At 56.9% G+C, this 13,520-nt stretch overlaps 1 protein-coding gene across 4 annotated transcripts in view; it reads left to right on the forward strand.

The window, feature by feature from the left end:
- Positions 1-6,753: 6,753 nt before the first annotated feature.
- ZMIZ1 (zinc finger MIZ-type containing 1) overlaps positions 6,754-13,520 on the forward strand; it is a 231,216-nt gene continuing 224,449 nt past the window's right edge. For 3 of the 4 annotated variants that reach the window (XM_033129777.1, XM_033129776.1, XM_033129780.1), the window contains exon 1: positions 6,754-7,320. The gene's annotated coding sequence lies outside the window, so the exon portion shown is untranslated. The remainder of the gene's footprint in view (positions 7,321-13,520) is intronic. The other variant, XM_033129778.1, reaches the window with a different exon arrangement.

Below are 13,520 nucleotides of genomic sequence, written 5' to 3' on the forward strand. Positions count from 1 at the left end.
GCCCTCCCAAGTGGCATCTGATTTTTGCAAAGAGGGTGAAGGCAGCAGGAGGCTCAGAACCGGGGCCAGGGAGGCAGGTGCAGAGGGTGCCCATGGAGGGGCCACAATGACAGCCCGGGCCTCCAGTGGAAAGCAAAATAGAAAAGCCCTGTGTCAGCAGCCAGGCCCCTGGGCAGCCGGGCTCTCGGCTCCATTCTGTTCCGTGCGATTCTAGTTGGCACCAGCTGCAGTTAGGAACAATGCCTGGATTTCTTTCTTTCTTCTTTTTAAAAAAATTTTAATAGAGGGGAGAGAAGGACCAGAGCCACTCATTGAAGAGCTCAGCATCGCGGAGGCGTCTGGGCCCATGTGTCCTTGAAAAAGAGCACAGCCGCAGGAGCCCCACAGCTGACTGCAAGGTGCAAGAAGGCGCAGCACACTAACTGCCTGCGTCCCAACCTCTCTGCTACCTCATACTTGCTGTGTGACCTCAGGCAAGTCCATGCCTCACTCTGGTCTGTTTCCGCATAGTCCCCACCAAGTTTGTGGTCCACAGCCCACTCGATGCCAAACCCTCTCCTCCCCCAAAGATGCCCCCCACCTGGCATTTAGTGTGGGCAGCCAGTGAGCTCCTGGAAGACTGGGTCTGGTTCATCCTCGTGTGACCCCTGCACCTCCCAATGCACTTGACCATTTATCAGTGATTCAGGCACCATGCTGGGTGATGGGACAGAGGGAGACATCCTATGCCTGCCGTCTTGGTGGGGGTAGGGGAGGGGGGGGCATACCAAAATAACCTCCTGGACTAGTGAGGTGTCACGCTGGGTAAATAAAACTCCCTCTGCCTCATTTTCCTCCTGTGTAAAATGGAGAAGTTTCTACTACTATTAATTAGCTCGTATGAAGATTAAAGGAGTTCCTGTGTAGGAGATACACCTGGCACATAGTAAGAGCTTAATAAGTAATTACTATGATGATAATGATGATGCCAGAGGCAGGGACAGCAGCATATGGGGGTTGAGACCAGGTAGACAGCACATCTGCTAGAGTTATCAGGGTAGGCTTCCAAGCAGGTGGCTGTAGAGGTGGCTTTGAGGCTGGGAGGGGTATGTACCAGGAGGCAGGAAGAACATGAGGAAGTAAGAGCATGTGTACTGTATTTATATATGTCTGTGTTTGTGTGTGTGTATGGATGTGGATATATGTATGTATGTGTGTATATATATATATATATATATATATATATGTATATATATATATATATATATATATATATAGAGAGAGAGAGAGAGAGAGAGCCAGAAAAATGTATGCACATTTTAAGAAAGGAAAACCGTATTAAAATTGTAATAATCAATATATGCCAATAACAAAAGATGAATACAAGTCACGTTTGACTTCTGCAATTACAAGAGGTGCTCAAAGTGGTTACCATCAGTGTCTGGACACTTCTGATTATGGCGAACTACTGCTTGCACAACGCTGACCAAAGCGTCCACTCGTATACATTTTTTGGCACCCTTGGTGTATAGATATCTCTGGCAATTATGGGAGCCACCCAAAAGGGCTGCATGCCAGCGTCAGGGCAAGGGGGGATGAGCCTTGAGGTTGGAAGACTGCTGTCTAGGTGAGGAAGAGAGATGCTGAGGCTATGAGAGATTCTGCCACCCTCTCCAATGCCAGAGAGGAGGGACCCTCCCTTCAGGGTGCAAGAACTGTCAGGACAGAGGAAGGAGGCTTGATCCTCCCCTGGCCACTTGTTCCAGACTTAGCCCCAGCAGTGCTGGAGGTACTGGCTCTCAGATAGCTTCTCTGGCAGCGCTGGTACAGGGGAGAAGGTGATGGATTATGAGACCTGGTTCTTGTTCCAACTCTGGTACTTCCATTTGTGTGGACATGGGAAAGGCACCACCTTCCTTTGGGGTTCAGGTTAATCACCTATAAAAGGGCCGCTGTGAGGCTCAAAAGATGAGAGGTACACCGTGAAGCAAGGCGTTAGGGTCCTTACCTATTCCTAGTCCTGGACAGCCATAGTCTTGCACAGCACCCTCTGTGTACCTGTTTTCCCGTCCCTACCTGGCTAGCGGCTCTGAGGGCACGCCCCAAAGCAGGGCCTCCTCATGCCCTGAAGTTCACTGTACTTCAGTCCAAGTGTTGAAGGCTCAGACCTATACAGGCACAGGGCAATCAGAGGCAAAAGTGCCACTGGACGTCCCTTGTGTGTCCTGTACTCTCTCACTTGGCACACGGAGAAACAGAGGCACAGAGAGTCTGTGCTGTGCTCAAGACACACTGACAGTCAGGCAATGGTAGGCTGGGAGCAAGTGTCCCAGCTCCTGAGGCACTCTGTCAGTCTACTCTTTGGGACCTCCCCTTGGAGGAAGAGGGTGGTCTGGGACCTATGAGAAGATAGCATGCTTGGAGGAAGTGGCTGGGAGAGCCAAGGCCAGGAGGCTGGGAAGGCGTGACCTCAGAGAATGGAGGGGCGATGTGATTGGGATACAGGTAGCCGGTGGACCAGGGCAGCCGGATGTGCTGAAGGGCACGTCCACTTTTGGCTGGACCCAGCCCCCTACCCTGGGAGGCAAAGGCCTCCAAGCTGGGCAGCAACCGTATATCTTCTCCTGGATCTACCAGGGTTAACCCCATTACCATGGAAGGGGGCCCCGATCATTCCCTGGGAGGTGAGCGTGGGTCTTTACTCTACCCCAAAGTACTCAGATCATCTTGTCTGCAACATAGCTGGTGCTGAGATGAAGGCAAGTCCCCATTCTGAACACTGAGGCCCAGCCCAGACCTGGACCAATCCTGGCTCCAGCCAATGAATTGCTGTGAGATCCTGAGGAGGTCACTTAATCTCTCTGAGCCTCTTTCCTCAGGAGGGAATTATACTTTCTGGCTCATGGAGAGGACAAATGAAAGAATATTTCCAAAGTGCTTGGTGTACTGTGAGCACTCAAAAAATGTAACTTTCCTTTAGCCCCTTCGTCCTCTGACTCCCTTTTGGAGAGTGAGGGGTGGAAAGTGGAGACAGAGAGGCAGTTCTGGAGAGGCAGGAATCTACCCCCATGTGTGCCAATCCCCCGCCCTCCATCCCACTGACACCCCACAGGCCGAGGAGGCCATACTCACTGCACCCTGCACAGGTCCTCTGCTTTGCCTCAGGACCACTGCCTTCTTCCTCACACCCTGGACTTCCCGGCTCCCTGCTCCCCAGGGCCCAGGCCTACCAACAGCCAGCTTCCCCACTGAGAGCTCCCAGAATGCAAACTAATTAATAGCATTTGAGTCTGCTTTCCGAAAGTGGGTGTGGGCCAGGCCCTGCATTAATGCCCACAGGCCAGCCCCATACAGCCTGCCCCGTCCTGATGGGCACTGAAGCTCTCTGGAGCCAGGTGATTTATAGGCCTATACTTGCTGAGTAGGACCCATCTTCCAACTCTCAGTGGCTGGGAAGTAAAAGCACTTTCCTCTCTGCTCAGACCTCCAGGCCCACAGAGGCCAGGGCCAAGAAGCTTGGGGCTCACGACAGACAATCCCCAGAGAAGCCTGACCATGGTCATAGACCTTGCCTTTGGTTTACAGAAGCCCAGAGAGGTCTAGCAACTTTCCTAGGACCACACAGAGAGTCTATGGATGAGGATTCAGAGCTGGGGCTGGAGAGGCCAACAGAAAACCTTGTTAATGAGAGACTGAGTTTGAATCCTGATTGACCTTAGGCAAGCCACTCACAGTGCAGTTTTCTCTGAAGGGTGGATAGTCATAAAACCTAATTCCAGGCAATGTGAAAATTCCAGGCAATGTGAACTCTAATGCTAAGAGGCCCTCACCACAGTACACAGCACACAGTAGGTACTAAATAAATCATAGCTTCTTCCAAGGCCCCACAGGGATCCAATCTGTCTTGTTATTTTCCTGAAAGATGAATAAAGACAGCAAGGGCCTGAGTCCCAAGGACTGGAGCCCAGGGTCCCCAAGAGGCCTGGGCCCAGGTGAGATTTCTGGGACTTGCTGCCATCAAGTGCCATGTTTGCCTAGCTGGGAAGAGCTGAAATTCCCCCTGGCTCCATGCTACTGAGTTGCGTCTGATTTGTGTGCTGAGCGTGGCTCCTTGGCCCTCTGCAGTAGCTTCCTAGTTTTCAAAGGTAAAGGAAACTGAGTGGGGTGGGAGTCCTCTGGACAGGAGCTTTTGAAATGACTGGTCACCCCCAAGGTCACCTGCATCCTCCACTTCCTGGAAGTGGTGAGCCCTTGCCATCCACTGAGTAATGTTCAGGGGATTGAGCATCCTGACCTAGGTGGTCATCAAGGCAATCGGAACTGGCCTAGTTCTTGGCTGAGGCTGCATTCTTACTCTCCAGGTCCTTAAACATCAGGAACTCTGCCCTGAGGTTTTGGACCTAAGAGGGGGGTGGCTTTGTGGCTGCTGCAATGCTATGGATTCCTGGAGGTGTGGAGGAGGGCTGGGGTAGCTGTGGCTCCAGCCACCATTTAGCAAGCTGAATTCCCACCTTCCAGCTCTGGGTCAGGACTTCAAGGATTTCTCAGGTTGCCCCACTTAGGAACCTGGGCCACCCAGATGCTGAGGTGGAGGGGATCCTTCCCACAGGGATGTGCTGGGACCAATCCTTTCTGGTGTCCCTAGAGGTCTAGAAGTGCTGTCATACCATCCATCCTCCCCAGGGATGCTCAGCTGCCACCTGTGGGGGAGCAGCGTGATAATAGTCCATGTGACAGGTCAAAACACTGAGGCCCAGAAAGGAGTGCCTTCCCTTGCACCTAATGGCATAGGGAGGCAGAATTTCCCCAGGGAAAATCAACCAGACTCCCGGTTTCCCCACGCCCCCCACGTCCCCGTGGACCTGAGCTGCAGTCCTCTGAGCCCTCAGGAATCCAGGCTGAGTTCGCTGGCTGTCAGACTAGTGCAGCTTTGAGAATGAATTCGGGGCTGGCAAATTCATTTTGCCTCCTCTCTCTTGGTGGTGGAAGGAGTGATCTCGCCGGCCCTAAAGGAGTTCAAGCCGAGGTCAGAGAAGCCCTCTAAAAGATGTTCTAAAATGAGGGTGAGGGGGGTAGTCCGGCTTGCTCCCCGCGTTGGCCCAGCGTCGGCGCGGATCACTACCAAGGAGGCCGGAGACGATCCGCGAGTCTGCGTGGCACGTCCGCTCTCCCAAGCCGGCCTCGTCAATCAGGCAGCGGCCCTGGCCAAGCCGGGACGTCTTCCGCTAGTCTCAGGCCCCGGGGGAGACCCCCGCCCCTGCTGCCTCCTGGTGTCCGCCTCCGGCGGTGTCATTGTTCTCTGACGTCACGCTGCGGCCCCGCCTCTCGTCCCCCCCCCCCCTCTCTCCCCCACCTCGGGCTCCTGGCGCCTGAGACCCTGCAGCCTCCAAAGCTCGGGTCGAGTAGGGCTCCCCCCGCCGCCCGGCCGGGGCTGCGCCCCCTTGCGCTCTCCCCAACTTGCCTTTGTTATTCCAGCTCCCTTCCTCGCCTCGCCTCCAACACCGCGGCGGACTGCAAAACACGGAGCGCGGAGCCACCGCCACACCTGGAATCCGCAGCGGGCGCCCGGCCGAAGCCTCCCCCGTCTGTGCCGCAAGGGGAGCGCGTGCGGGCGCGCTTGTGTGTGTTCAACCATGCTGCGCGAGTGCTGATTATGATTTGGGACTGAGGGTGCCGCAAATCATGAGTGGTGGGCTTGAGGAAGGGGTGTGGAAAAAGAAGGGAGGAGGACGTGTGTGCTTGTATGTGTACGTGAACGTGAGGATTTAGTGCACAGGGTAATGTTTTGTGTTTTGAGTGTATGTGCGGTTGGTTGTACAGTGATGTGTGTGCGTAATTGCATGTCTCTGTGAGAGTGCTTGCTATGGCAGTGTACACGCATATTTGGGAGGGCAAGTGTACGTGTTTGTGTGTGTGTGTGTGTGTGGAAGCATGTTTGTAATACTGAGTGTGGGCGCGAATGTGTACGCTGTTTGTGTAGGAGTTTCCGTGTGAGTGGCAGTGGACCTGAGCCAAGGTGGGCGCGCACTTAGATGCTATCGGGGGTGGGTCTGCGAGGGGAACGCCGCGAGTGGGCGCACTCAACTGTGCCTCGTGAGTGTCTTCTCTCTGAGCGACCCGTGGGGCAGCGCCCAGCTCCGGCACTGGGCCCTGGTTGGGCCGCCCCCACCCCGCCCGCGCGGTTTGGGGCCAGGGCGCTCGCCGCCAGGGCTCGGAGAATCCGTGCGCCTCTGGAGGCACGCGTGCTGGGGACAGACCCTGCGCACCTCTCCTTCCCAGCCGTCGGTGTACCTCGCTCCAGCCTCCACCAACATCGCCCTTGGTGGTGGGGGTGGAGGGTGGGGTGTCCTCTGTTCGCTTTGGGAAGAAACCCAAAGCCCCCCCCCCACACACAGGGCGAGGCTTTGACGATCCTGTTAACAACTCGCTTACACCCAATTCGGGTACCTGACCGCGTTCGCAGCCCTAAGTGCACTCCCGTCGCGGGCATGCGAACTAAGGAGGGCATCCAGTGAGCTGGATGATTTTAGCCCCCTCCCCAACGTGATCCCTTCCAGAGCTCGGCATTTCTCTCCTACTCCAAACTTGCTGGGTCGGAGGGGGCGGTCAGAGAGCGGGGGGGGGGGCGGAGAGCGGGTGGGGGAGAACAGAAGAGGGAGGTGAGTGGCGGGGCTGGGGTTGACGCGCGAAGCCCATCACAGCCAGAGAGGGGAAAAGCTTGGAGAGGGTCCAGACGGAGGAGCGGGGAAGAAAGAAAGCAAAGGAAGAGAAAGGAAAGGCGAGGAAAGAAAGAGGAGAAACGGAAAGAGAGAGAGAACGGTGAGATTGCAGAGAGCGCGCGAGCAGAGCCCAGCCAAGCGCTGGTGGCGGCGGCGGCAGCGGCGGCGGCGGCGGCGCTGTGCGCCGCTCCGTCCGTTACTCCGCACCGGCTTTTGCAGGCGGCCGGCGGCGCGGGGCCCTTTGGAAATAGAATAGCCAATGTAATCTGACACTTCAACTTGCTCGGCTCCGGGCGAGTTGATTCACTTACTCACCCCCTAACGCCGAGTTCCTTTTCACTGTCTGTGGACATTAAAAAAGCGAGCGGCGGCGGGCGCCCGGGAGAGCGAGCGGCCGGGCGGCGGGCAGGCGAGCAGCGGTCCGGCGGCTAAGCGAGCTAGCAGCGCCAGCGCAGCGCGGTGACCCCAGCCCCGGTCGGCGTGGAGCAGGAGCAGGAGCCGGAGCGGAGCCGTTCTCGGCGCCCTCGCAGCGCTCCTCCCGGCCCGAGCCAGCCCTGCCCGGAGGCGGCGGCGGCGGCAGCGGCGCGTCCTCCAGCGGCGGCAGCGGCGTTCGCAGCGCCTGGTAAGTTTGGGGCCAGACCCGGGATCCCGCTGGCCCTGGGCCTTCCACCCGCTCCCCCTGGACTCTCGGGGTGCGAGCATGGGACACCGGGTGCTGGGGCTTTTTCCTTTAAGCGTCCAGCGGGGCCCCGCAAGCTGGGCGAGTGGCCGGCGACGGGGCTCCGCTGCGCTCCCCTTGGTGGCAAGGGGCCGAGGCCCAGGCAACCGGAGAACGCCAGGCTGCGCGGAGCCGGCTTGGGCTGCGCGTGGGGACCGGGGCTCGTCGGGTGTGCGGGGCGTGAGTGCGGTCGTGCGCGCGCGGACCTGCTGTCCGCCTCCTGCCGGTGCGCCTCCAGCCCTCGTTCTGTACTCTGGGGGCCGGGCAGGACCGGGATTCGGGGAGGGAGGGAGGGAGGGAGGGAGGGAAGGACCCGGCTAGGACCACCTCGGTCTCCTTCGCCTCCTTTGGGGAGACGCGAAGTTGTGCGCCTGTGTGTACGAAACCGCCAGGGACGGCGCCGGATTTCTGGTGGCAAGGGGTGGTGGTGTTAAGTTGAGCATCTGAATTTTCAAGGAAAACACACACTTTTGTAAATGGGAGGTGGGGGGCGCGGTTAAGTTGTTTGTGTGTGAATTGCCCCGGGAGACGCGGCGCAAGGTACGAGCGGGGAACACCGAAAGGTGTGCGTAGGGGCTTCCTATAGGTCTTTAGAAGGTGGAGGGGCGTTAAGGGCAACGCCTGCACCCGGCTGCCCCGGCCAGGAGGGGAGCCGGGAGGGAAGATGTGCGTGTGTGTGCGCGCGCGCGCGTTGCAAATACGAAAGTAATTTCCCCGTGTTCTTTCTTCCTCTTAGTCTCCGGCGGCGGCGGCGGCGGCGGCGGCCCCGGGGGAGTGGGAGGCCCGCCGTGGTGGAGGTTGGGGGGCCGGGCCGGGGCTGGAGCTGGGGTGGGGGGGCGGGCTCTGGGAGCTCGTTTCACATTCCTGGCGTCTAGGCTGGGGAGAAAACAGTGGGGAGCGCGGCCTCGATGTCTGGGGCGCGGGCAGCGGCTCGCGACGCCCCCTCGCCGGGGACATCTGTCCAGGAAGCCAGCCGGGCGGCGAGAGGGCGCGGTGCGGAGGGCAGGTTCCCCGCCCGGCAGCAACCGGGGCGCGGGCGAGGGGCGGCCGCCTTCCTGGCTATTGTGCGCCAGCAGATTTTCACGGGAGACTGCCCCAGAGCCGCTGGAGAAGGCCGGGAGCCGGCCTCAGCCCCGGGTTTAAAAGACACTCCAGGAATGTAAACAACCCGGGCGGGAGCGCGCCAGGGCAGTCGGCCCGGGTCCCCCACCCCTCCCCGGGGGACAGTCTGACGGCGGGGCCGCCTGGACCTCCCCCTCTACCTGCAGCAAACTTTTTCTTCCTCTGCTTCCCTTCCCACCTCGCCCCGCCGGCGGGGTACAGAGCGAGAGCCTGTCTCTAGGCGCGGACCGAGGGCATCTGGCACTCGGTGTGGGACCCCGGAACCCTGGAGGTCTGGCCCCTGCCTGGGTGTCCGGAGTCCCGGCTGCGCCTGCCTGGGAGCAGCCTGCATCCTGGGCAGGCAGTGCCCGAGTAACTGGGGCTCCGAGAGCCTGCTCGCCTACCTCCCTCCCTCCCTCCCTCCCTCCCGCTGCTCCTTCCCCCGCTCTCCCCCTTCTCCTCTCCTCTGACTGCTTTTCCAATGCCCTGACATGAGGGAGGAAGATTTAACTTGGCAGCCCAAACAAATGTTCTCTCAGAGGTCCTCCAAGAAGCTGGCGGCTGGGCTGGCAGGGTGAGGGCACTGCTCCGCCAGCCTTTTCCTCCTCCCTGCTCTGCCATGGTCATTTGGAGCCTCCTGAGAGGACAGCCCAGGGCCTGGGAGAGTAGGGCCCAACCCCACAGATTTAAAAGGACAGTGGGAAGGCACCTATGGAAGCTTCTGGCTTGGCTCTAGGCAAGACCAAGGGTTTTCTGTAGGACTTTTTTGAGCAACAGTTTGTCTCCCTGCTGCAACCCCAGGACAGGGCCTGGTAGACCTGAGGGCTAAACCGTGCGGACTCCTCCCCCTGTGGGTGTGAGGACAAGCTGGTTACACAGGGCAGGGCAGGAGGCCAGAGGCTGTTCCCAGAGGTGCCTGGGTTTGCTTATTTTTGTTTTTTTGAAGGTGGAGATAAAGAGGCAGGCACTGTGGCTGCAGAATGGGTAGCTTGGTTGGTGATGAACTCTGACTTGCCTTCCCTGGCATTTGTATGGTCCCAGGAATTTAAAAGTTGCTTGTAAGCTATCTGGGAAATTTAGAAGAGGGAGCAAGCCCTTAACTTTCTCTGTCCTGGCTGCCTTTAGAGGGGGTCCAGAGTGGGCGGAATTCCTGGCCCCTTGCTTGCCGGCTGCCTGGCCCTGGTGGTGTGGTTTGTGAATGCCCCAAGCCTTGTGCTGACCTTTCTTTCTTCAAGTTGAGGATGTTGAAACACCAGCATCAAACAAAAGACACATTGAAAGCTGTATCTGCCACAGAGCACGTGTGACTTTGGGGCCAAGGGAATGCATTTGGAGGGAGATGGTGTTTTCTTCTGAGTTTTTATGATTTCAGTTGGGTTTTGTTTTTCCCAAAAGGACAGAAGCATCTCCTTGTCCCAAGTCACGAGGTTATGAAATGCTGTTTTCACATGTAAATCTCCAAACTTTAGACTTCTAAGGGTTGGTGGCAGTGACTTTGGGGGGCCTAGGGGGAGCTTTAGGGAGATTTCAGAAGTTTTAAATGGTTTTTGGATTGAGTTTTGAGTTATTCAGGGTATGGCTCACAGAGGAGTTGGAAATAAGAAATTGCTGGACTTAGGGGAAAGTTTGATAACTAGCCCTGCCTAGGCAGAAAAGGATTGCTGGCTTCTTTGTGGGGACAAAATGTCCCTTTTTCCTCCTAAGGAAGGAGGGAAGGCGGATCCTCCTTTTCACAGCCAGGAGCAAAGTGAAGAAAGGTCCAGAGACTGGGGTTTGGCCACGGAACCACAGTTTCTCTCTCTCTCTCTCTCTCTCACACACACACACACACACACACACACACACACACTTTCTCCCTCTCCCTCTCTCCTTCTCTCCCCCCTCACCCTCCCTTACCTTCCCTAGTGACAGTCACACAACATTGTGTCCATTCCTGGCCCCCAGAGATGTGCCCCAACTGGACAAGTGTCCACTGTCAACTCATCCTAGAAAATTGCAGAGGGAAGGACCCAACTGAGAAGAGCTGCAGACTTCACTTTTTTCCTGATTGACAGAGATGGGAGGTGGATAAAGAAGGAAAACACTTTGAGGCCTGCTGTGTCCAGAGAATTTTGTCAAAACGGTACCTGTGTGTGAAGTCACCAATGCTGAGTTCTCTGTGGCCAGCATCCAACAGGCAGCTGTTACCCCAGTCTTAGGGAGAGATGTTGCTGTAAGAAATCCGGGCACCTACAAGTTAATTTCCGGAAGCTTTTCTGGGCACTCTGTCACGGAACCAGGAAGCAGGGCCTGCCAGGCCGCCACTGGTTCCCATACGTTTTCATTCATAACTTTGCCCCCCGGGGCCCTTGCCTGGCTCCTATCACTGCCTCATCTTTATGAGGTTCCTTAGATTTTGTGTGGACAACAAAGGCCGGTCTGCTGTAATTACCCTGGACACTGCTACAGCCTTGCCTCGTGATTACTCTGACCTCTCAGCAGGACACAGTGGCCTCAGCCCCCACATTGGTGTGGGGGGCTCTTTGTCCCTAGAGCCCCTGAGTTTGGGAGGAGGCAGAGCCTGACCGGGCTGTAAGCTCTACAGCTTCTGAGGTTGATTCTGAGGTTGGGCCCTGCCCTCAGAGAGAATGAAGGGAGGCTGAGAAAACCAGGCACAGGCTTTGGGAAGAGTCCAGAAATCCATCATGATTATGTGGGTCTTCCCATTACCTGAGGAGATGAGGGAGAGGTGTCAGGAGGCTGTAGCTGGCTGGCTGCTTTGGGCCAGTAGATGCACTGTGTTGGGCCTCTGTCTCCTCGTCTGTAAAATGGGTCCAAAGGCAGAACCCCTCCTATCCACTTGGTTGCTGTGATGATGAAGCAGATGTTACGAGAGCCCTCGGCATGTGTCCCCTAAAGGCCTGGCAGGCTCTGGGCACAGAATGGATTGAACACAAAGGGGTTGGATTGGAGGTGCTAGAAGCATTTTCCAGAAGCTGCTCTCCCATCCAAGCCTACCTCCCTGACAGCTTACTGCCCTACCTTGACTTGCATGCCCCCCATGACAGGGTACTCACTACCTATGGGCAGCTTCTGCCTTCTTTGGACAGCTGGCTGTGAGCATGCTCTACTGCATGGCAGACTTTCTGGAAATCAACCTCTCCTGATCCTCACTCTGGTCGTGAGGTACCGGAAGTCCTCTCGACCAATGCTCGTTCTTTCCTGAATGATCACTGAAGATCAGTACTCCCATACTGATGCTGGACGGGGGTATACCCTCCAAGTGGCTACTTCCAGACCTTATTGGGAGTGACCTATGGGGACTGGGGAGGGGCTGCCTGAGGGGCTCACCATGGTCTGTCTTTGTCTGCTGGGTTCACCTCTTGGCACTTGCTCTCCTTGGATTGGGTATGAGGAGAAGGAAGGAGATACATAATGGGGTGAGGTGGGGTCTGGGGCCCATTCCTGAGAGTCCACAGTATGAGGACCATGGCCTGTGAGAGACCCAGAAATGTATAAGACAGTTCCTGTACCTTAGGAGTGTACAGTTCAGTCAGAGCAGGAAGAGCAGTCCAAATAAATAATTAACCACCAGCATCTGGCCGCCTGCCATGGGGCGGGCACACAGTGACAGTAATAACCAGCACCCCTCGCCTTTGGGTAGCACTTGGTGTATTTGGAAGCACTCTCCAACTTTTTTTTTTAACCCCACTAATAACAGTGTACGCTAGCTACGATTTGGAATTACCCCATTTAACAGAGGAGAAAACTGAGGTTCACAGATGTGAAGTGACTTGTGGCTAAGCCAGGACTCACCCTCAGTCCTTGCAGATGCCAACACGGGGCTGCCGCCTTCCCAGTCCACCAACAGAGGACAAATGGATTGTTAAGGATTGTTACAATACAAGCTCTTTGTACTTTCAGTGTCATTTTTTGGTGTCTGACAAAAGTGGAAACTGCACCCACCCCCATTCTTTCTACCCCCCTTATCATTTCCCAACAACTCCATGGACCCTGAGAATGAGGATGGCTGCCTGAGGTTAGGGAGGAGGCGCTGTGCCCAGGAAGGGTCACAGATGGGCTCTCCCTGTCCCCGTTCCCCCTCCCAATTTTGGCAGCACATGACCCACACCTTTCAGCAGCTGTGCCCCCTGAGCTTGCTCTGAGCCCCAAATCCTGCCATGACTTCCTGGGCACACATGTCTGTACATGGGCCTTCACCCCCATCCCTGGCCCTGGAGCAGGAAGCAGAGATGTTTCTAGGCCCCAGGTTCCTGTGCAGCCCAAGGCTCTTCCCTGGGCTGCAGTGGTTTCTATAGATACAGACATTGACTCAGCCTGCCTCTCCTCTGGCTGAGTCAGTACCCGGGCTGTGTGGAGTAGCCGCCCTGTGCGGGGCCCTTGAGTTCCTTCTGCCCCTTGACACAGCCCACCTGCTGCCCATGATCTGTGCCTAGGTTTCTGAAGCTCACCTGAGCTCCACCCCAGGACAAGGCTGTAGCTCGTAGGGTCCAGAGCAGGGAGCAGCTGGGCTGGCTGAGCTGGCACCGCCCCAGGAAGCCTGGCCCAGCCTGGCACACCTGTGCAGGTAATGACTGTAGCCTGGGAGGGCCCCAAGTCCCGCCTGTCAGGCCCAGCTGCCGGGGTTACTGCAGGATCGTGCTGGGGGAGGCTGGGGTGTCTGAGCTAATTAGATTTCTTAGATTTCAATGCGCCCCTAATCCTGTTAGCCTGGCTGTAATTGTAACCACTTGAAGGTTTCAGCCGTGGCAGGCTGTTGAGGACAGACGGTGTAGGGACTCCACTCTGCCCCAGCCCAGCCTTAGACAGCCGGCTGGGGACTGGGGACTCCCTTCCCAAACCTCTGGGGTGGGGGCCTGAGTGATGGTAGGTGGTGTGCTTTTCTGTAGAATCTTGGCATCACGGACGATCAGAGCAAGCACGGCTCTCAGAGATCATTGGCTCCAACCCTTCACTGGGCATATGGGGAAACTGAGGCCTACAGAGAGGCAGGGACTGGTCCA

The sequence above is a fragment of the Rhinolophus ferrumequinum genome, chromosome 16 (assembly GCF_004115265.2).
Source record: "Rhinolophus ferrumequinum isolate MPI-CBG mRhiFer1 chromosome 16, mRhiFer1_v1.p, whole genome shotgun sequence".
In the NCBI taxonomy this organism is placed as follows: domain Eukaryota; kingdom Metazoa; phylum Chordata; class Mammalia; order Chiroptera; family Rhinolophidae; genus Rhinolophus; species Rhinolophus ferrumequinum.